This window comes from Scyliorhinus torazame, chromosome 2, assembly GCF_047496885.1.
Source record: "Scyliorhinus torazame isolate Kashiwa2021f chromosome 2, sScyTor2.1, whole genome shotgun sequence".
Taxonomy (NCBI): Eukaryota; Metazoa; Chordata; class Chondrichthyes; order Carcharhiniformes; family Scyliorhinidae; genus Scyliorhinus; species Scyliorhinus torazame.
Genome location: NC_092708.1, coordinates 376,921,688 through 376,943,432, shown reverse-complemented (window position 1 = coordinate 376,943,432; position 21,745 = coordinate 376,921,688). Strand labels below are relative to the sequence as shown.

Here is a 21,745-nt window from a genome sequence, read left to right as displayed (position 1 = left end):
AGTCAGTATCACAGTGAAGCAGATTGGGAAGAGTGTCCTGCAGTCAGTATCACAGTGAAGCAGTCTGGGAAGAGTGTCCTGCAGTCAGTATCACAGTGAAGCAGTCTGGGAAGAGTGTCCTGCAGTCGGTATGACAGTGAAGCAGTCTGGGAAGAGAGTCCTGCAGTCAGTATCACAGTGAAGCAGTCTGGGAAGAGTGTCCTGCAGTCACTATCACAGTGAAGCAGTCTGGGAGGAGTGTCCTGCAGTCAGTATCACAGTGAAGCAGTCTGGGAAGAGTGTCCTGCAGTCACTATCACAGTGAAGCAGTCTGGGAAGAGTGTCCTGCAGTCAGTATCACAGTGAAGCAGTCTGGGAAGAGTGTCCTGCAGTCACTATCACAGTGAAGCAGTCTGGGAAGAGTGTCCTGCAGTCAGTATCACAGTGAAGCAGTCTGGGAAGAGTGTCCTGCAGTCAGTATCTCAGTGAAGCATTCTGGGAAGAGTGTCCTGCAGTCACTATCACAGTGAAGCAGTCTGGGAAGAGTGTCCTGCAGTCAGTATCACAGTGAAGCAGTCTGGGAAGAGTGTCCTGCAGTCACTATCACAGTGAAGCAGTCTGGGAGGAGTGTCCTGCAGTCAGTATCACAGTGAAGCAGTCTGGGAAGAGCGTCCTGCAGTCAGTATGACAGTGAAGCAGTCTGGGAAGAGAGTCCTGTACTCACTATCACAGTGAAGCAGCCTGGGGAGAGTGTCCTGCAGTCAGTATCACAGTGAAGCAGCCTGGGAAGAGAGTCCTGCAGTCACTATTACAGTGAAGCGTCTGGGAAGAGTGTCCTGCAGTCAGTATCACGGTGAAGCAGCCTGGGAAGAGTGTCCTGCAGTCAGTATCACAGTGAAGCAGTCAGGGAAGAGTGTCCTGCAGTCACTATCACAGTGAAGCAGTCTGGGGAGAGTGTCCTGCAGTCAGTATCACAGTGAAGCAGTCTGGGAAGAGTGTCCTGCAGTCAGTATCACAGTGAAGCAGTCAGGGAAGAGTATCCTGCAGTCAGTATCACAGTCAAGCAGTCTGGGCAGAGTGTCCTGCAGTCAGTATCACAGTGAAACAGTCTGGGAGGAGTGTCCTGCAGTCAGTATCACAGTGAAGCAGTCTGGGAGGAGTGTCCTGCATTCAGTATCACAGTGAAGCAGTCTGGGAAGAGTGTTCTGCAGTGACTATCACATTGAAGCAGTCTGGGAAGAGTGTCCTGCAGTCACTATCACAGTGAAGCAGTCTGGGAAGAGTGTCCTGCAGTCAGTATCACAATGAATCAGTCTGGGAGGAGTGTCCTGCAGTCAGTATCACAGTGAAGCAGTCTGGGAAGAGTGTCCTGCAGTCAGTATCACAGTGAAGCAGTCTGGGAAGAGTGTCTTGCAATCAGTATCACAGTGAAGCAGTCTGGGAAGAGTGTCCTGCAGTCACTATCACAGTGAAGCAGTCTGGGAAGAGTGTCCTGCAGTCAGTATCACAATGAAGCAGTCTGGGAGGAGTGTCCTGCAGTCAGTATCAGAGTGAAGCAGTCTGGGAAGAGTGTCCTGCAGTCACTATCACAGTGAAGCAGTCTGGGAAGAGTGTCCTGTATCTGTATCACAGTGAAGCAGTCTGGGACGAGTGTCCTGCAGTCAGTATCACAGTGAAGCAGTCTTGGAAGAGTGTCCTGCAGTCAGTATCACAGTGAAGCAGCCTTGGAAGAGTGTCCTGCAGTCAGTACCACAGTGAAGCAGTCTGGGAAGAGTGTCCTCAGTCGGTGTCACAGTGAAGCAGTCTGGGAGGAGTGTCCTGTAGTCAGTATCACAGTCAAGCAGCCTTGGAAGAGTGTCCTGCAGTCAGTATCACCGTGAAGCAGTCTTGGAAGAGTGTCCTGCAGTCAGTATCACAGTGAAGCAGCCTTGGAAGAGTGTCCTGCAGTCAGTATCACAGTGAAGCAGTCTGGGAAGAGTGTCCTCAGTCAGTGTCACAGTGAAGCAGTCTGGGAGGAGTGTCCTGTAGTCAGTATCACAGTCAAGCAGTCTGGGAAGATGTACTGCAGTCAGTATCACAGTGAAGCAGTCTGGGAAGATGTCCTGCAGTCACTATCACAGTGAAGCAGTCTGGGAATAGTGTCCTGCATCTGTCTCACAGTGAAGCAGTCTGGGAAGAGTGTCCTGCAGTCAGTATCACAGTGAAGCAGTCTGGGAAGAGTGTCCTGCAGTCAGTATGACAGTGAAGCAGCCTGGGAAGAGTGTCCTGCAGTCAGTATCACAGTGAAGCAGTCTGGGAAGAGTGTCCTGCAGTCAGTATCACAATGAATCAGTCTGGGAGGAGTGTCCTGCAGTCAGTATCACATTGAAGCAGTCTGGGAAGAGTGTCCTGCAGTCAGTATCACAATGAAGCAGTCTGGGAGGAGTGTCCTGCAGTCAGTATCACAGTGAAGCAGTCTGGGAAGAGTGTCCTGCAGTCACTATCACAGTGAAGCAGTCTGGGAAGAGTGTCCTGTATCTGTATCACAGTGAAGCAGTCTGGGAAGAGTGTCCTGCAGTCAGTATCACAGTGAAGCAGTCTTGGAAGAGTGTCCTGCAGTCAGTATCACAGTGAAGCAGCCTTGGAAGAGTGTCCTGCAGTCAGTGTCACAGTGAAGCAGTCTGGGAGGAGTGTCCTGTAGTCAGTATCACAGTCAAGCAGTCTGGGAAGATGTCCTGCAGTCAGTATCACAGTGAAGCAGTCTGGGAAGATGTCCTGCAGTCACTATCACAGTGAAGCAGTCTGGGAATAGTGTCCTGCATCTGTCTCACAGTGAAGCAGTCTGGGAAGAGTGTCCTGCAGTCAGTATCACAGTGAAGCAGTCTGGGAAGAGTGTCCTGCAGTCAGTATGACAGTGAAGCAGCCTGGGAAGAGTGTCCTGCAGTCAGTATCACAGTGAAGCAGTCTGGGAAGAGTGTCCTGCAGTCAGTATCACAATGAATCAGTCTGGGAGGAGTGTCCTGCAGTCAGTATCACATTGAAGCAGTCTGGGAAGAGTGTCCTGCAGTCAGTATCACAATGAAGCAGTCTGGGAGGAGTGTCCTGCAGTCAGTATCACAGTGAAGCAGTCTGGGAAGAGTGTCCTGCAGTCACTATCACAGTGAAGCAGTCTGGGAAGAGTGTCCTGTATCTGTATCACAGTGAAGCAGTCTGGGAAGAGTGTCCTGCAGTCAGTATCACAGTGAAGCAGTCTTGGAAGAGTGTCCTGCAGTCAGTATCACAGTGAAGCAGCCTTGGAAGAGTGTCCTGCAGTCAGTATCACAGTGAAGCAGTCTGGGAAGAGTGTCCTCAGTCGGTGTCACAGTGAAGCAGTCTGGGAGGAGTGTCCTGTAGTCAGTATCACAGTCAAGCAGCCTTGGAAGAGTGTCCTGCAGTCAGTATCACCGTGAAGCAGTCTTGGAAGAGTGTCCTGCAGTCAGTATCACAGTGAAGCAGCCTTGGAAGAGTGTCCTGCAGTCAGTATCACAGTGAAGCAGTCTGGGAAGAGTGTCCTCAGTCAGTGTCACAGTGAAGCAGTCTGGGAGGAGTGTCCTGTAGTCAGTATCACAGTCAAGCAGTCTGGGAAGATGTCCTGCAGTCAGTATCACAGTGAAGCAGTCTGGGAAGATGTCCTGCAGTCACTATCACAGTGAAGCAGTCTGGGAATAGTGTCCTGCATCTGTCTCACAGTGAAGCAGTCTGGGAAGAGTGTCCTGCAGTCAGTATCACAGTGAAGCAGTCTGGGAAGAGTGTCCTGCAGTCAGTATGACAGTGAAGCAGCCTGGGAAGAGTGTCCTGCAGTCAGTATCACAGTGAAGCAGTCTGGGAAGAGTGTCCTGCAGTCAGTATCACAGTGAAGCAGCCTAGGAAGAGTGTCCAGCAGTCAGTATCACAGTGAAGCAGTCTGGGAAGAGTGTCCTGCAGTCAGTATCACAGTGAAGCAGTCTGGGAATAGTGTCCTGCATCTGTCTCACAGTGAAGCAGTCTGGGAAGAGTGTCCTGCAGTCAGTATCACAGTGAAGCAGTCTGGGAAGAATGTCCTGCAGTCAGTATCACAGTGAAGCAGTCTGGGAAGATGTCCTGCAGTCACTATCACAGTGAAGCAGTCTGGGAATAGTGTCCTGCATCTGTCTCACAGTGAAGCAGTCTGGGAAGAGTGTCCTGCAGTCAGTATCACAGTGAAGCTGTCTGGGAAGAGTGTCCTGCAGTCAGTATCACAGTGAAGCAGTCTGGGAAGAGTGTCCTGCAGTCAGTATCACAGTGAAGCAGTCTGGGAAGATGTCCTGCAGTCACTATCACAGTGAAGCAGTCTGGGAATAGTGTCCTGCATCTATCTCACAGTGAAGCAGTCTGGGAAGAGTGTCCTGCAGTCAGTATCACAGTGAAGCAGTCTGGGAAGAGTGTCGTGCAGTCAGTATCACAGTGAAGCAGTCTGGGAAGAGTGTCCTGCAGTCAGTATCACAGTGAAGCAGTCTGGGAAGAGTGTCCTGCAGTCAGTATCACAGTGAAGCAGTCTGGGAAGAGTGTCCTGCAGTCAGTATCACAGTGAAGCAGCCTGGGGAGAGTGTCCTGCAGTCAGTATCACAGTGAAGCAGCCTGGGGAGAGTGTCCTGCAGTCAGTATCACAGTGAAACAGTCTGGGAAGAGTGTCCTGCAGTCAGAATCACAGTGAAGCAGTCTGGGAAAAGTGTCCTGCAGTCAGTATCTCAGTGAAGCATTCTGGGAAGAGTGTCCTGCAGTCACTATCACAGTGAAGCAGTCTGGGAGGAGTGTCCTGCAGTCAGTATCACAGTGAAGCAGTCTGGGAAGAGTGTCCTGCAGTCACTATCACAGTGAAGCAGTCTGGGAGGAGTGTCCTGCAGCCAGTATCACAGTGAAGCAGTCTGGGAAGAGCGTCCTGCAGTCAGTATGACAGTGAAGCAGTCTGGGAAGAGAGTCCTGTAGTCACTATCACAGTGAAGCGTCTGGGGAGAGTGTCCTGCAGTCAGTATCACAGTGAAGCAGCCTGGGAAGAGTGTCCTGCAGTCAGTATCACAGTCAAGCAGTCTGGAAAGAGTGCCCTGCAGTCACTATCACAGTGAAGCATCTGGGGAGAGTGTCCTGCAGTCAGTATCACAGTGAAGCAGCCTGGGAAGAGTGTCCTGCAGTCAGTATCACAGTCAAGCAGTCTGGGAAGAGTGCCCTGCAGTCTGTATCACAGTGAAGCAGTCTGGGAAGAGTGTCCTGCAGTCAGTATCTCAGTGAAGCAGTCTGGGAGGAGTGTCCTGCAGTCAGTATCACAGTGAAGCAGTCTGGGAAGAGTGTCCTGCAGTCAGTATCTCAGTGAAGCATTCTGGGAAGAGTGACCTTCAGTCAGTATCACAGTGAAGCAGTCTGGGAAGAGTGTCCTGCAGTCAGTATCACAATGAAGCAGTCTGGGAAAGTGTCCTGCAGTCAGTATCACAGTGACGCAGTCTGGGAAGAGTGTCCTGCAGTCAGTGTCACAGTGAAGCAGCCTGGGAAGAGTGTCCTGCAGTCAGTATCACAGTGAAGCATTCTGGGAAGAGTGTCCTGCAGTCAGTATCACAGTGAAGCAGCCTGGGAAGAGTGTCCTGCAGTCAGTATCACAGTGAAGCAGTCTGGGAAGAGTGTCCTGCAGTCAGTATCACAGTGAAGCAGTCTGGGAAGAGTGTCCTGCAGTCGGTATCACAGTGAAGCAGTCTGGGAAGAGTGTCCTTCAATCGGTATCACAGTGAAGCAGACTGGGAGGAGTGTCCTCAGTCAGTATCACAGTGAAGCAGTCTGGGAAGAGTGTCCTGCAGTCAGTATCACAGTGAAGCAGTCTGGGAGGAGTGTCCTGCAGTCAGTATCACAGTGAAGCAGCCTGGGAAGAGTGTCCTGCAGTCAGTATCTCAGTGAAGCAGTCTGGGAAGAGTGTCCTGCAGTCAGTATCACAGTGAAGCAGTCTGGGAGGAGTGTCCTGCAGTCAGTATCACAGTGAAGCAGTCTGGGAGGAGTGTCCTGCAGTCAGTATCACAGTGAAGCAGTCTGGGAAGAGTGTCCTGCAGTCAGTATCAGTGAAGCAGTCTGGGAAAAGTGTCCTGCAGTCAGTATCTCAGTGAAGCAGTCTGGGAAGAGTCTCCTGCAGTCAGTATCAGTGAAGCAGTCTGGGAAGAGTGTCCTGCAGTCAGTATCTCAGTGAAGCAGTCTGGGAAGAGTGTCCTGCAGTCAGTATCACAGTGAAGCAGTCTGGGAAGAGTGTCCTGCAGTCAGTATCAGTGAAGCAGTCTGGGAAGAGTGTCCTGCAGTCAGTATCTCAGTGAAGCAGTCTGGGAAGAGTGTCCTGCAGTCACTATCACAGTGAAGCAGTCTGGGAAGAGTGTCCTGCAGTCAGTATCAGTGAAGCAGTCTGGGAAGAGTGTCCTGCAGTCAGTATCAGTGAAGCAGTCTGGGAAGAGTGTCCTGCAGTCAGTATCTCAGTGAAGCAGTCTGGGAGGAGTGTCCTGCAGTCAGTATCACAGTGAAGCAGCCTGGGAAGAGTGTCCTGCAGTCAGTATCTCAGTGAAGCAGTCTGGGAAGAGTGTCCTGCAGTCACTATCACAGTGAAGCAGTCTGGGAAGAGTGTCCTGCAGTCAGTATCACAGTGAAGCATTCTGGGAGGAGTGTCCTGCAGTCAGTATCACAGTGAAGCAGTCTGGGAAGAGTGTCCTGCAGTCAGTATCTCAGTGAAGCATTCTGGGAAGAGTGACCTGCAGTCAGTATCACAGTGAAGCAGTCTGGGAAGAGTGTCCTGCAGTCAGTATCACAATGAAGCAGTCTGGGAAAGTGTCCTGCAGTCAGTATCACAGTGACGCAGTCTGGGAAGAGTGTCCTGCAGTCAGTGTCACAGTGAAGCAGCCTGGGAAGAGTGTCCTGCAGTCAGTATCACAGTGAAGCATTCTGGGAAGAGTGTCCTGCAGTCAGTATCACAGTGATGCAGCCTGGGAAGAGTGTCCTGCAGTCAGTATCACAGTGAAGCAGTCTGGGAAGAGTGTCCTGCAGTCAGTATCACAGTGAAGCAGTCTGGGAAGAGTGTCCTGCAGTCGGTATCACAGTGAAGCAGTCTGGGAAGAGTGTCTTTCAATCGGTATCACAGTGAAGCAGACTGGGAGGAGTGTCCTCAGTCAGTATCACAGTGAAGCAGTCTGGGAAGAGTGTCCTGCAGTCAGTATCACAGTGAAGCAGTCTGGGAGGAGTGTCCTGCAGTCAGTATCACAGTGAAGCAGCCTGGGAAGAGTGTCCTGCAGTCAGTATCTCAGTGAAGCAGTCTGGGAAGAGTGTCCTGCAGTCAGTATCACAGTGAAGCAGTCTGGGAGGAGTGTCCTGCAGTCAGTATCACAGTGAAGCAGTCTGGGAGGAGTGTCCTGCAGTCAGTATCACAGTGAAGCAGTCTGGGAAGAGTGTCCTGCAGTCAGTATCAGTGAAGCAGTCTGGGAAAAGTGTCCTGCAGTCAGTATCTCAGTGAAGCAGTCTGGGAAGAGTCTCCTGCAGTCAGTATCAGTGAAGCAGTCTGGGAAGAGTGTCCTGCAGTCAGTATCTCAGTGAAGCAGTCTGGGAAGAGTGTCCTGCAGTCAGTATCACAGTGAAGCAGTCTGGGAAGAGTGTCCTGCAGTCAGTATCAGTGAAGCAGTCTGGGAAGAGTGTCCTGCAGTCAGTATCTCAGTGAAGCAGTCTGGGAAGAGTGTCCTGCAGTCACTATCACAGTGAAGCAGTCTGGGAAGAGTGTCCTGCAGTCAGTATCAGTGAAGCAGTCTGGGAAGAGTGTCCTGCAGTCAGTATCAGTGAAGCAGTCTGGGAAGAGTGTCCTGCAGTCAGTATCTCAGTGAAGCAGTCTGGGAGGAGTGTCCTGCAGTCAGTATCACAGTGAAGCAGCCTGGGAAGAGTGTCCTGCAGTCAGTATCTCAGTGAAGCAGTCTGGGAAGAGTGTCCTCCAGTCACTATCACAGTGAAGCAGTCTGGGAAGAGTGTCCTGCAGTCAGTATGACAGTGAAGCAGTCTGGGAAGAGTGTCCTGCAGTCAGTATCACAGTGAAGCAGTCTGGGAAGAGTGTCCTGCAGTCAGTGTCACAGTGAAGCGAGGTGATTCATTTTGGTAGGAAAAATGTGAATGTGGATTACAGGGTCAATGGCAGGGTTCTGAGGAATGTGGAGGAACAGAGAGAACTTGGGGTTCATGTCCACAGATCTCTGAAGATTGCCGCTCAAGTGGATAGAGCCGTGAAGAAGGCCTATAGTGTGTTACCGTTTATTAACAGGGGGCTTGAGTTTAAGAGCCGTGGGGTTATGCTGCAACTGTACATGACCCTGGTGAGATCACATTTGGAGTATTGTGTGCAGTTCTGGTCACCTCATTGAAGGCAGGATGTGGAAGCATTGGAAAGGCTGCAAAGGAGATTTACCAGGATGCTGCCTGGTTTGGAGGATAGGTCTTATGAGGAAAGGTTGAGGGAGCTAGGGCTTTTCTCTTTGGAGCAGAGGAAGATGAGAGGCGACTTAATAGAGGTTTATAAGATGATGATGGGGATAGATAGACTGGACATTCAGAGACTATTTCCTCGGGTGGATCCAGCTGTTACAAGGGGGCATATCTATAAGATTCAGGGTGGGAGATATAGGAGGGATGTCTGAGGTAGGTTCTTTACTCGGAGAGTGGTTAGGGTGTGGAATGGACTGCCTGCTGTGATAGTGGAGTCGGACACTTGAGGAACTTTCAAGCGGTTATTGGATAGGCACATGGAGCACACCAGAATGACAGGGAGTGGGATAGCTTGATCTTGGTTTCGGACAATGCTTGGCACAACATCGTGGGCCAAAAGGCCTGTTCTGTGCTGTACTGTTCTATGTTCTAGAGAGAGACGAGACTACAACAAAGAGCAGAAAGAGAGAGAGGCGAGACTACAATAAAGAGCAGGGAGTGGCAAGACTACAATAAAGAGCAGAGAGAGAGAGGCGAGACTACAATAAAGAGCACACAGAGAGGCGAGACTACAATAAAGAGCACAGAGAGGGAGGCGAGACTTCAATAAAGAGCACAGAGAGAGAGGCGAGACTACAATAAAGAGCAGAGAGAGAGAGGCGAGACTACAATAAAGAGCAGAGAGAGAGGCGAGACTACAATAAAGAGCAGAGAGAGAGGCGAGACTACAATAAAGAGCACAGAGAGAGGCGAGACTACAATAAAGAGCAGAGAGAGAGGCGAGACTACAATAAAGAGCAGAGAGGGAGGCGAGACTTCAATAAAGAGCACAGAGAGAGAGGCGAGACTACAATAAAGAGCACAGAGAGAGAGGCGAGACTACAATAAAGAGCACAGAGAGAGAGGCGAGACTACAATAAAGAGCAGAGAGAGAGGCGAGACTACAATAAAGAGCAGAGAGGGAGGCGAGACTTCAATAAAGAGCACAGAGAGAGAGGCGAGACTACAATAAAGAGCAGAGAGAGAGAGGCGAGACTACAATAAAGAGCACACAGAGAGGCGAGACTACAATAAAGAGCACAGAGAGGGAGGCGAGACTTCAATAAAGAGCACAGAGAGAGAGGCGAGACTACAATAAAGAGCAGAGAGAGAGGCAAGACTACAATAAAGAGCACAGAGAGAGAGGCAAGACTACAATAAAGAGCACAGAGAGGGAGGCGAGACTTCAATAAAGAGCACAGAGAGAGAGGTGAGACTACAATAAAGAGCACACAGAGAGGCGAGACTACAATAAAGAGCACACAGAGAGGCGAGACTACAATAAAGAGCACAGAGAGGCAAGACTACAATAAAGAGCACAGAGAGGGAGGCGAGACTTCAATAAAGAGCACAGAGAGAGAGGTGAGACTACAATAAAGCGTAGAGAGGTGAAACTACAGTAAAGAGCAGAGGAGCGAGACTACAATAAAGAGCACAGAGAGAGGCGAGACTACAGTAAAGAGCAGAGAGAAGTAAAACTACAATAAAGAACACAGAGAGAAGCAAGACTACAATAAAGAGCAGAGAGAGAGAGAGGTGCGAATAACATAAAGAGCACAGAGAGGGAGGCAAGACTACAATAAAGAAGCGGGGAGAGAGAGAGGAGAGAATTTTTTTAAAAAGAGGGTTTTTTCTAATTAAAGGGCAATTTAGCGTGGCCAATCCACCTAGCCTGCACAACTTTGTGTTGTGGAGGGTGAAACCCACGCAAACATGGGGAGAATGTGCAAACTCCACAAGGTCAGTGACTCAGAGCCAGGATCAAACCTGGTAACTCAGTGCCGTGAGGCAGCAGTGCTAACCACTGCGCCATCGTGCTGCCCCGAGAGATGCGAGAATACCATAAAAAGCACAGAGGGGAGATGGAATCGAGACTAAAATAGAGAGCGCAGAGTGAGAGTCGAGATTACAATAGAGAGCGCAGAGTGAGAGTCGGGACTACAATAGAGAGCGCAGAGTGAGAGTCGGGACTACAATAGAGAGCGCAGAGCGAGAGGTGAGATTACAATTAAGAGCGTCGAGAGAGACGTAAAACTACAAAAACAGGCTGAGAGAGAGAGACAAGAGAGCAGATTCAGAGGCAATACTCCAATAAAAAGCAGAGAGAGAGGGGCGAGACTATAATAAAGAGCAGAGTGAGAGAGGCAAGACTATAATAAAGAGCACAGAGAGCAAGGCAAGACTATAATAAAGAGCGGAGAGAGAGTGGCAAGACTATAATAAAGAACAGAGCGAGGGGGGCAAGACTATAATAAAGAGCGGAGAGAGAGAGAGGGGCGAGACTATAATAAAGAGTACAGAGAGAGCGAGGCAAGACTATAATAAAGAGCGGAGAGAGAGAGGGGCAAGACTAGAATAGAGAGTGGAGAGGGAGAGGGGCAAGACTATAATAGAGAGCAGTGAGAGAGAGAGGGGCAAGGCTATAATAGAGAGTGGAGAGAGAGAGGCAAGACTATAATAAAGAGCGGAGAGAGAGCGAGGGGCAAGACTATAATAGAGAGTGGAGAGAGAGGGGCAAGACTACAATAAAGAGCAGAGAGAGAGAGACAAGACTATAATAAAGAGCACAGAGAGAGGGGCACGACTACAATAAAGAGAGGCGAGCAAGAGAGCAGCAGTACTATAGTAAAGAGCGGAGAGAGCGAGGCAAGACTACAATAAAGGTCAGAACGAGAGGCGAGACTACAATAAAGAGTGGAATGAGACAGGCAAGATTGTAATAAAGAGCACAGATGGACAGGTGAGACTACAATAAAGGGTGTAGAGAGAGGGCCGAGTCTACAATAAAGAGCAGAGAGAGAGAGGCGAGACTATCATAAAGAGTACAGTGAGAGGCAAGACTACAATTAAGAGTTCAGAAAGAATGCAGGACTCCAAAAAGAGCACATTCACACTGCAATGAAGTTACTCTGAAAATAATGAGCACAGAGGGAGAGAGGTGAGGCTACAATAAAGTGTGCAGAGAGAGAGGTGGCACGGTAGCACAGGTGTTAGCATTGTTGCTTCATTGCGGCAGGGTCCTAGATTAAATTCCCAGTTTGAGTTACTATCTGTGCGGAGTCTGCACGTTCTCCCCGTGTGTGCGTGGGTTTCCTCCGGGTGCTCCGCTTTCCTCCCACAGTCCAAAGATGTGCAGGTTAGGTGAATTGGACATTCTGAATTCTCCCTCAGTGTACCCGAACAGGGGCCGGACTAGGGGCTTTTCACAGTAACTTCATTGCAATGTTCATGTAAGCCAACTTGTGACACTAATAACGATTATAAAAGATTATTATAAAGAGTGCAAAGAGAGAAAGGCGAGACTACATTAAAGAGCACAGAGAGAGGGGCGAGACTACAATAAAGAGTAGAGAGAGGCAAGACTGTTCTAAAGAGCACAGAGAGAGAGGCGTGACTACAATAAAGAGCAGAAAGGGGGCAAGACTGTTCTAAAGAGCACAGAGAGAGGGGCGAGACTACAATAAAGAGTAGAGAGAGGCAAGACAGCAATAAAATGCAGTGATAGAGAGGCGAGACTACAGTAAAGAGGACAGAGAAGGAGGCAAGACTATAATAAAGAGCTGAGAGAGGCAAGACAACAATAAAAAGCACTGATAGAGAAGTGAGACTACAGCAAGACTATAACAAAAAGCTGAGAGGCTGAACTACAATAAAGAGTGCAGAGAAAGGTGGGACTACAATAAAGAGCACAGAGAAAGATAAGACTACAAAAAAGTGCACATTGAGAGAGGCAAAAGCACAATAAAGAGCTTAGAGAGGCAAGACTACAATAAAGAGCACAGAGTGGCGAGACCAAAATAAAGAGTGCAGAGAGCGAGGCAAGACAGCAATCAAAAATGCAGAGCGGCAAGACTACAATAAAGAGTGCACAGAGAGAGAGGCAAGATAGCAATAAAGAATGCAGAGAGGCAAGACTACAATAAAGAGCGCACAGAGAGAGAGGCAAGACAGCAATAAAGAATGCAGAGAGGCAAGACTACAATAAAGAGCGCACAGAGAGAGAGGCAAGACAGCAATAAAGAATGCAGAGAGGCAAGACTACAATAAAGAGCGCAGAAAGGCGAGTCTATAATAAAGAGCAGAGAGAGGCTAAACTACGATAAAATGTGCGGAGAAGGATGAGACTACAATAAAGAGCACAGAGAGAGGCTCAACTACAAAAAAAATAGACCGAGAGAGAAAGAGGCGAGACTACAATAATGAGCAAAGAGAAAGAGCCAAGATTAAAATAAAGAGCACAGAGACAGAGGCAAGACTACAATAAAGAGCAGAGAGAGGCAAGACAGAAATATAGAGCACTGATAGGGAGGTAAGACTAAAATAAGGAGGACAGAGAGGTAGGCATGACTACAATAAAGAGCAGAGAGAGAGGCGAGACTAGAATATAGAGTGCAGAGAAGCGAGACTACAATAAAGAGCAGAGAGAGGCAAAACTTCAATAAAAATCAGAGCGAGAGGGAAAACTTCAATAAAGAGCGAAAGAGGTGTAACTTCAATAAAGAGTGAAGCAAGAGGCAAAACCTCAATTAAGTGTAGAGAGAGAGAGGTGAACTTCATTAAAGAGCACAAAGAAAGAGGGGCATAGTAGGCAGCAGCACCTACAGGAGCATGCAAGAGGAGAACTCTGGGACAGACAATCAGCACCTAGAGCAGCGGTAGAGGCTGCAATGCAGAGAGCTGATTGATTGGTAAACGGTGGGTAAGTTGTTTTTCTCCAATTGAAAGCTACATTAAGGAAAAGTAAGTGTTTTAGACTTTTTGTTTAAGTAACTTAAATAATTGTTCTACTTGAAATAAATTTAAGGGAAGCGTCTTTCAAGCTAGAAGTATAACCTGGGAGCTCAATCCTGTGTTCTGCACGGCCTGCAGTATGTGGGAATTCCTAAACGCTCCCTGAAGTCGGGGCAGGCATATTTTGCAAGTCTGGGTTTTGGAGCTGGGTGCACAGAGATGCAGCCGCAAGGCTGACAGCTTTGTGGGTAGCATATTTTTACACGTGGTCACTGTAGTTTCCCACACGGAACCTAAGGGGTGGGAATACTTGTCTTTCCTGTGTTCTTTGCGGAATACGAGTTCCCCGCTACGGAGAGGCCATCTCAATTAATACATGTGTAACAGGTCGACCAGAGAGGAACTCGGTAGGGATCTACTGGGTAGTGTATGTATCATTTGTAAAAATTCACTTTGTTTTTTACTTCACTCGGTGTGGACTCCTCGGGTGGGATTCTCTGACCCCCCTCCGGGTCGGAGAATCGCCGGGGGCTGGCGTGAATCCCGCCCCCGCCGGTTGCTGAATTCTCCGGCACCGGATATTCGGCGGGGGCGGGAATCGCGCCGCGCCGGTTGGCGCCCCCCCCCCCCCCCGGCGATTCTCCGGCCCGGATGGGCCGAAGTCCCGCTGCTGGAATGCCTGTCCCGCCGGCATGGATTAAACCACCTATCTTACCGGCGGGACAAGGCGGCGCGGGCGGGCTCCGGGGTCCTGATGGGGGGCGCGGGATGATCTGGCCCGCGATCGGGGCCCACCGATCCGCGGGCGGCCCTGTGCCGTGGGGGCACTCTTTTCCCTCTGCCTCGGCCACAGCCTTCACCATGGTCGACGTGGAAGAGACAACCCACCCTGCGCATGCGCGGGGACGACATCAGCAGCCGCTGACGCTCCCGCGCATGCGCAGACTTCCGCCGCCCGGCGAAGTCCTTTTGGCCCCGGCTGGCTTGGCGCCAAAAGCCTTTCCCGCTGGCCGGTGGCGCGCCAACCACTCCGGCGCAGGCCTAGCCCCTCAAGGTGAGGGCTTGGCCCTTAAAGGTGCGGCCCAACGCCGGAGTGGTTCCCGCCACTCCATCCCGCCGGGACCCCCCGCCCCGCCGCGTAGGGGAGAATCCCGGCCCTTGTGTCCATCATAAAGTCACCCCACAGCAGGTGGAAGCGAGGTTGGGGAGGAAATGGGTGACCACCAGTCAGAAGAGGGGACGGGCAGGTAGTGAAGAACGCCCCAGAGTTCATCTCCGTCAAGAACTGTGTTTTTCTGTGTTGGAAAAAGGTGAGAGTGTCGGTTCCTGTGGGGAGAGCAGTCAGATCCAGGTTCCCAGCACTGTGGGTGGTTCAGCTGCACAAGGGGCTGGGAAGAATAAGAGTGCAGGAGCAATAATGATACGGTACTCAATATTGAAGGGTGGAGACAGGCGTTTCTGTAGCCGCAGATGTAACTCCCGGATGGTGTGTCCCCTCCCTGGTGCCAGGGTCAAGGATGTCACTGAATGGCTGCAGGACATTCTGAAGGGGGGGAGACGAAGGTGAACAGTCAGAGGTCAGTGGTTCACATTGGTACCAACAACATAGATAGAAAGAGGGATGCGGTCCTAAAGCAAGAATATATGGAGCTAATTAGTAGATTGAAACGCAGGAACTCAAAAGGTTGTAATTGCTCCCAGTGCGGTAACACATTGGTTAGCACTGTTGCTTCACAGCTGCAGGGTCCCAGGTTCGATTCCCGGCTTGGGTCACTGTCTGCACATTCTCCCCGTGTCTGCGTGGGTTTCCTCCGGGTGCTCCGGTTTCATCCCACAAGTCCCGAAAGACATGCGCTTAGCTGAATTGGACATTCTAAATTCTCCCCCTGTGTACCTAAACAGGCACCGGGATGTGGCGACTAGGGGCTTTTCACAATAACTTCATTGCATTGTTAATGTCAGTCTACTTTTGACATTAATGATTATTATTATATTATGTATTAGTGAGCACAGGAATAGGAGGATAAAGCAGGAGACTGCAAGGCTGAAGAGATGGCATGCGAGGGAGGGCTTTAGTTTCCTGAATTGCTGGATCGTTTCTGGGGAAGGTGGGACGTGTACAAGTCAGACGGATTGCACCCGAAAAGGAATGAGTCCTACATCCTTGCGGGAGGTTTGCTAGTCGAAGGAGGGGAGCTGGAGGAGGAGGGGAGAGGGTGAGGAGAGGAGGGAAGGTGGGGAGGAGGGCAGGTGGAGGAGGAGAAAGGAAGGAGAGGGGAAGGGGAGGTGGGGGAATGGAGCAGGGGAGGGAAATAGGAGGAGCAGGGAGAGGGGGGAGCAGGAGGAGGGGGAGGGGGTGGAGGGGGAGGAGGAGGGGGAAGAAGGGGGAGGGGGAGGAGGTGAGGAGGGGGAGGGGGAGGGTAGGGAGAGGGGGAGGGGAGGGGAGGGGAAGGGGAGGAGGGGGAACAATTTGAGAGGGATCTTTTGAAATCTTGCCTATACAGTTGGTTTCAGTAACTTCCCACACCCTGGGCAGCTTTTTGTTGACAAAATGCACATTCCTATTAAGCAATGGTGAGAAGAACTTCATTCCAAAAATCACACACATTTTGGCATGATTTTCACAAAGAGAGAAAACCCCATCACACCTCTCAGAAACCATGTTGGACATTAAAAAAAAGTGCTAATCTCATTAGAATCGCGAAATGTCTAACAAAGCTGCGACATGTTTGTCCAAGAACCTCTCGTTATCGCTGCACACACACAGGCGGCAGGACTGGCGCAATTTCAGTTTTCAGTAGGTGAAAAAATTGGCTCAGGATGTGACATGTGATAACGTGGATGGGATTTTACAGGCCCAATATAAACAGCTCCAATTTTACTCCCTCCCCCCCACACACACATACACATTAAACAGTCACACACACACATTACACCCCTCACACACACATTACTCCCCCACACACACACATTACTCCCCCCCCCCACACACACATTACACCCCTCACACACACACACACACACACACACATTACTCCCACACACATTACTCCCCCACACACACACACATTACACCCCTCACACACACACATTACACCCCTCACACACATACACATTACTCCCCCCCCCCCCGGCAACACATTAACCTCCACTCCCCCCTTCACTCCACCCCCCCCCCCCCCCACACACACATTACACCCCTCACACACACACACACACACACACACATTACTCCCACACACATTACCCGCCCCCCACACACGCACACACACATCTGGAATTCACACCAGGGAGGTTTGCAAACTGGGGCCGGGATTTTCCCCTAACCGGCGGGGCGGGGTTCCCGGCGGGATGGAGTGGCGGGAACCACTCCGGCGTCGGGCCGACCCAAAGTTGCGGATTTCTCTGCACTTTTAGGGGCCAAGCCCTCACCTTGAGGGACTAGGCCCGCGCCGGAGTGGTTGGCACGCCACCGGCCAGCGGGAAAGGCCTTTGGCACCACGCCAGCCGGGGCCGAAAGGACTTTGCCGGCCAGCGGAAGTCTGTGCATGCGCGGGAGCGTCAGCGGCTGCTGACGTCATCCCCGCGCATGCGCGGGGGGGTCACTTCCGCATCGGTCATCGCGGAGGCTGTGGCCGAGGCGGAGGGAAAATAGTGCCCCCACGGCACAGGCCCCCCGCCGATCGGTGGGCTCCGATCGCGGGCCAGGCCACCGTGGGGACGCCCCCCCCCCGGGGCCAGATGGCCCCACGCCCCCCCGCCAGGACCCCGGAGCCCGCCCGCGCCGCCTTGGCCAGCCGGTAAGGTAGGTGGTTTGATTCTCGCCGGCGGGACTGGCATTCCAGCAGCGGGACTTCGGCCCATTGTGGGCCGGAGAATCGCCGGGGGGGGGGGGGGGGGGGGGGCTCGCCGACGGGCGCGGCGCGATTCCTGCCCCCGCCGAATATCCGCGCCGGAGAATTCACGGCGTCCCCCGGTGTTTCTCCAACCCGGCAGGGGGTCAGAGAATCCTGCCCCCATTAGCCTTGATTTCTCTACCCCAGGGTTATTGCTCAATAAATGTCACACCTGTGTGCGCGCGCGTGTGTGTGTTTGTGGGGTGGGGTGGGGTGGGGGTGGGTTACTGTGTGTGTGTGTGGGGGGGGGGAAGGTTACTGTGCGTGTGTGGGTGATAACTGTGTGTGTGTGGGGGTTACTGTGTGTGTGTGTGAGGGGGGTTACTGTGTGTGTGTGGTGGAGGGGTTGCTGTGTGTGTGGGGGGGAGGGGTTGCTGTGTGAGTGGGGGGGTGTGGCTGTGCGTGTGTGTGTGGGGGGTTTACTGTGTGTGTGTGTGTGGGGTGGTTACTGTGTATTTGTGTGGTGGAGGGGTTGCTGTGTGTGTGTGAGGGGGGGTTACTGTGTGAGTGGGGGGTGTTGCTGTGCGTGTGTGTGGGGGGGTTACTGTGTGTGGGGGGGGGGTTACTGTGTGTGTGTGTGTGGGGTGGTTACTGTGTATTTGTGTGGTGGAGGGGTTGCTGTGTGTGTGTGGGGGAGGGGTTGCTGTGTGAGTGGGGGGTGTTGCTGTGCGTGTGTGTGGGGGGGTTACTGTGTGTGTGTGGGGGGTGGTTACTGTGTGTGGGGGTTAATGTGTGTGTGTGGGGGGGTTAACTGTGTGTGTGTGAGGGGGGTTACTGTGTGTGTGTGAGGGAGGTTACTGTGTGTGGGGGGGGGTTACTGTGTGTGTGTGGGGGGGTGTTACTGTGTGTGAGGGGGTTACTGTGTGTGTGTGAGGGGGGTTACTGTGTGTGGGGGGGGGTTACTGTGTGTGTGTGGGGGGGGTGTTACTGTGTGTGAGGGGGGTTACTGTGTGTGTGTGAGGGGGGTTACTGTGTGTGGGGGGGTTACTGTGTGTGTGTGGGGGGGTGTTACTGTGTGTGAGGGGGGTTACTGTGTGTGTGTGAGGGGGGTTACTGTGTGTGTGTGAGGGGGTGGGTCAGTGAGTGTGTGTGTGTGAGGGGGGGTTCAGTGTGTGTGTGTGTGAGGCAGGGGGGGGGGGTCAGTGTGTGTGTGTGGGGGTGGTTACTGTGTGTGTGTGTGAGGGGGGGGTCAGTGTGTGTGTGTGAGGCGGGGGGGGGGGGTCAGTGTGTGTGTGTGGGGGGGGGATACTGTGTGTGTGTGAGGGGGGTTATTGTGTGTGTGTGAGGCGGGGGGGGGGGGGTCAGTGTGTGTGTGTGTGGGGGGGGGGTTACTGTGTGTGTGTGTGAGGGGGGGTTCAGTGTGTGTGTGTGAGGCGGGGGGGGGGGGGTCAGTGTGTGTGTGTGAGGCGGGGGGGGGGGGGGTCAGTGTGTGTGTGTGTGGGGGGGGGGTTACTGTGTGTGTGTGTGAGGGGGGGGTTCAGTGTGTGTGTGTGGCGGGGGGGTTACTCTCTGGAATACACTCAAACACCGAGATCAGACAATCTATATTTAAAATTAAACACACGAGACCAAATCCCCATTCGCACAACTTCACAGCAGTAACAGAGCGACAGCATCTCCTAAACCGCGGTGACCCTGGTAAGAATTAAGCGGATTGGCGATCGTGCAGCCCATGGGTAGCAATAAGGTGAAAGATACAACTGGGCTGTGTAACCAGACACAAAAGTAATCTTAACGCCCCCCCCCCCCACAACACCCCCAACCCCCCACACCATACCCCCGCACCCATACCCCTCACCGCCTACAAACCCCCCACACACATACCCCCCCCACACACACAACCCCCCAACCCCCCACACACTCCCCTCCCTCCCCCACACACCCCCCTCCCTCACTCCCCCCACGCACCACACACCCCCTACACCCCTCACCCCCCACACAGCCCCCCCTGCACCACACACCCCCTACACCCCTCACCCCCCACACAGCCCCCCCTGCACCACACACCCCCTACACACCTCACCCCCCAAACAGCCCCCCCTGCACCCCTCACCCCCCACACAGCCCCCCTGCACCCCTCACCCCCACACAGCCCCCCTGCACCACTCACCCCTGCACCCCTCACCCCCCACACAGCCCCCCCTGCACCCCTCACCCCCCACACAGCCCCCCCTGCACCACTCACCCCTGCAACCCTCACCCCCCACACAGCCCCCCCCTGCATCCCTCACCCCCCACACAGCCCCCCCTGCACCACTCACCCCTGCAACCCTCACCCCCCACACAGCCCCCCCCTGAACCCCTCACCCCCCACACAGCCCCCCTTGCATCCCTCACCCCCCACACAGCCCCCCCTGCACCCCTCACCCCCCCTGCACCCCTCACCCCCCACACAGCCCCCCCCCCCCTCCCACACCCCCACACCCCCACACACACACCCTCTCTGCCTGCAGCAGACCCGGGGACACTGCAGCTTCCAGCTCCTTTCCAGTCGCTCCCTTACCTGATCGCGAACCAGCAGCCATCGGCAGGAAAGTTGAGTCTGACAGGAACATTGAGACATCCGCGTTGTGCTGAAGACAGAGCGGGCTGGCCGCTCACTCCCCACAATCTTTCCTTCAGCCAGCGGTGACAGAGAGTGAAAGAGAGTGTGTGTGTGAGAGAGTGTGTGTGAGAGAGAGAGAGAGAGAGACTGTGTGTGTGAGAGGGAGAGTGTGTGAGAGAGTGAGAGAGAGAAGGCTGCGCTGTCAGGAAAAGCGCGTCAAGCGCGTTGAAAGAGAAATAATGAGTCACTTGTAGCTCCTGCCGCACACTCAGGTAATTGATTCACCTCCTTCCAGTTAATGCCACCGGGTGAAGTCCATAGTCATTGACAGGCCAGCCCTGTGCCCTGAACAGTAACCCCAGATTGTACTGGCTAAACTGCAAGGGTTCAGGAGGGTAGCTGTGTGTTGGCGCAGACTGGCTGTGTGTTAATCTGTGTGTGTGTGTGTTACTCTGTGTGTGTGTTATTCAGTGTGTGTGTTACTCTGTGTGTGTTATTCTGTGTGTGTTACTCTGTGTGTGTTGTTGTGTGTGTGTGTGTTACTCAGTGTATGTTACTCTGTGTGTGTGTTACTCAGTGTGTGTGTTATTCTGTGTGTGTTACTCTGTGTGTGTGTGCTACTCTGTTGTGTGTTGTTGTGTGTGTGTGTTACTCAGTGTATGTTACTCTGTGTGTGTGTTACTCAGTGTGTGTGCGTTATTCAGTGTGTGTGTGTTACTCTGTGTGGGTGTGTTACTCTGTGTGTGTGTTACTCTGTGTGTATTATTCTGTGTGTGTGTTATTCTGTGTGTGTGTGTTACTCTGTTGTGTGTGTTACTCTGTGTGTATTATTCTGTGTGTGTGTTATTCTGTGTGTGTGTGTTACTCTGTTGTGTGTGTTACTCTGTGTGTGTTACTCTGTGTGTGTTATTCTGTGTGAGTGCGTTACTCTGTTGTGTGTGTTACTCTGTGTGTGTTACTCTGTGTGTGTTATTCTGTGTGTGTTACATTGTGTGTTATTCTGTGTGTGTTACTCTGTGTTACTCTGTGTGTGTGTTACTCTGTTGTGTGTGTGTTACTCTGTGTGCGTGTTTTACTCTGTGTGTGTTACTCTGTGTGTGTGCGTGTTACTCTGTGTGTCTGTTACTCTGTGTGTTTATTACTCTGTGTGTGTGTGTTACTCTGTGTGTGTTATTCTGTCTGTGTGTTATTCTGTGTGTGTTACTCTGTGTGTGTGTTACTCTGTGTGTGTGTTGCTGTGTGTGTGTGTGTTACTCTGTGTGTGTTATCTCTGTGTGTGTTATTCTGTGTGTGTTACTCTGTGTGTGTGTTACTCTGTTGTGTGTGTTACTCTGTGTGTGTGTGTGTTACTCTGTGTGTGTGTGTGTTACTCTGTGTGTTATTCTGTGTGTGTGTTTTTTTTGTGTGTGTGTGTTACTCTGTGTGTGTTATTCTGTGCGTGTGTTATTCTGTGTGTGTGTGTTACTCTATTGTGTGTGTTACTCTGTGTGTGTGTGTTACACTGTGTGTGTTATTCTGTGTGTGTTACTCTGTGTGTGTGTTACTCTGTGTGTGTTACTCTGTTGTGTGATGCTGTGTGTGTGTTACGCTGTGTGTGTGTTTGTTACTCTGTGTGTGTGTGTTACTCTGTGTGTGTTTGTTACTCTGTGTGTTTGTTACTGTGTGTGTGTGTTACTCTGTGTGTGTTACTCTGTGTGTTGTGTGTTACTCTGTGTGTTATTCTGTGTGTGTGTGTGTTACTCTGTGTGTGTTATTCTGTCTGTGTGTTATTCTGTATGTGTTACTCTGTGTGCGTGTGTTACTCTGTGTGTTATTCTGTGCATGTGTTATTCTGTGTGTGTGTGTTATTCTGTGTGTGTGTTACTCTGTTGTGTGTGTTATTCTGCGTGTCTGTGTTACTATGTGTGTGTGTGTTACTCTGTGTGTGTTATTCTGTGTGTGTGTTACTCTGTGTGTGTGTTGCTGTGTGTGTGTATTACTCTGTGTGTGTTATATCTGTGTGTGTTATTCTGTGTGTGTTATTCTGTGTGTGTGTTACTCTGTTGTGTGTGTTACTCTGTGTGTGTGTGTTACTCTGTGTGTGTGTGTGTCACTCTGTGTGTTA

At 51.7% G+C, this 21,745-nt stretch overlaps 1 protein-coding gene across 1 annotated transcript in view; it reads right to left on the bottom strand.

The window, feature by feature from the left end:
- The window catches only part of LOC140404736 (synapse differentiation-inducing gene protein 1-like), a 339,786-nt gene extending 319,833 nt beyond the window's left edge, over positions 1–19,953 (bottom strand). The window contains 1 exon segment of the mRNA XM_072493435.1: positions 19,600–19,953. The gene's annotated coding sequence lies outside the window, so the exon portion shown is untranslated.
- Positions 19,954–21,745: the final 1,792 nt, after the last annotated feature.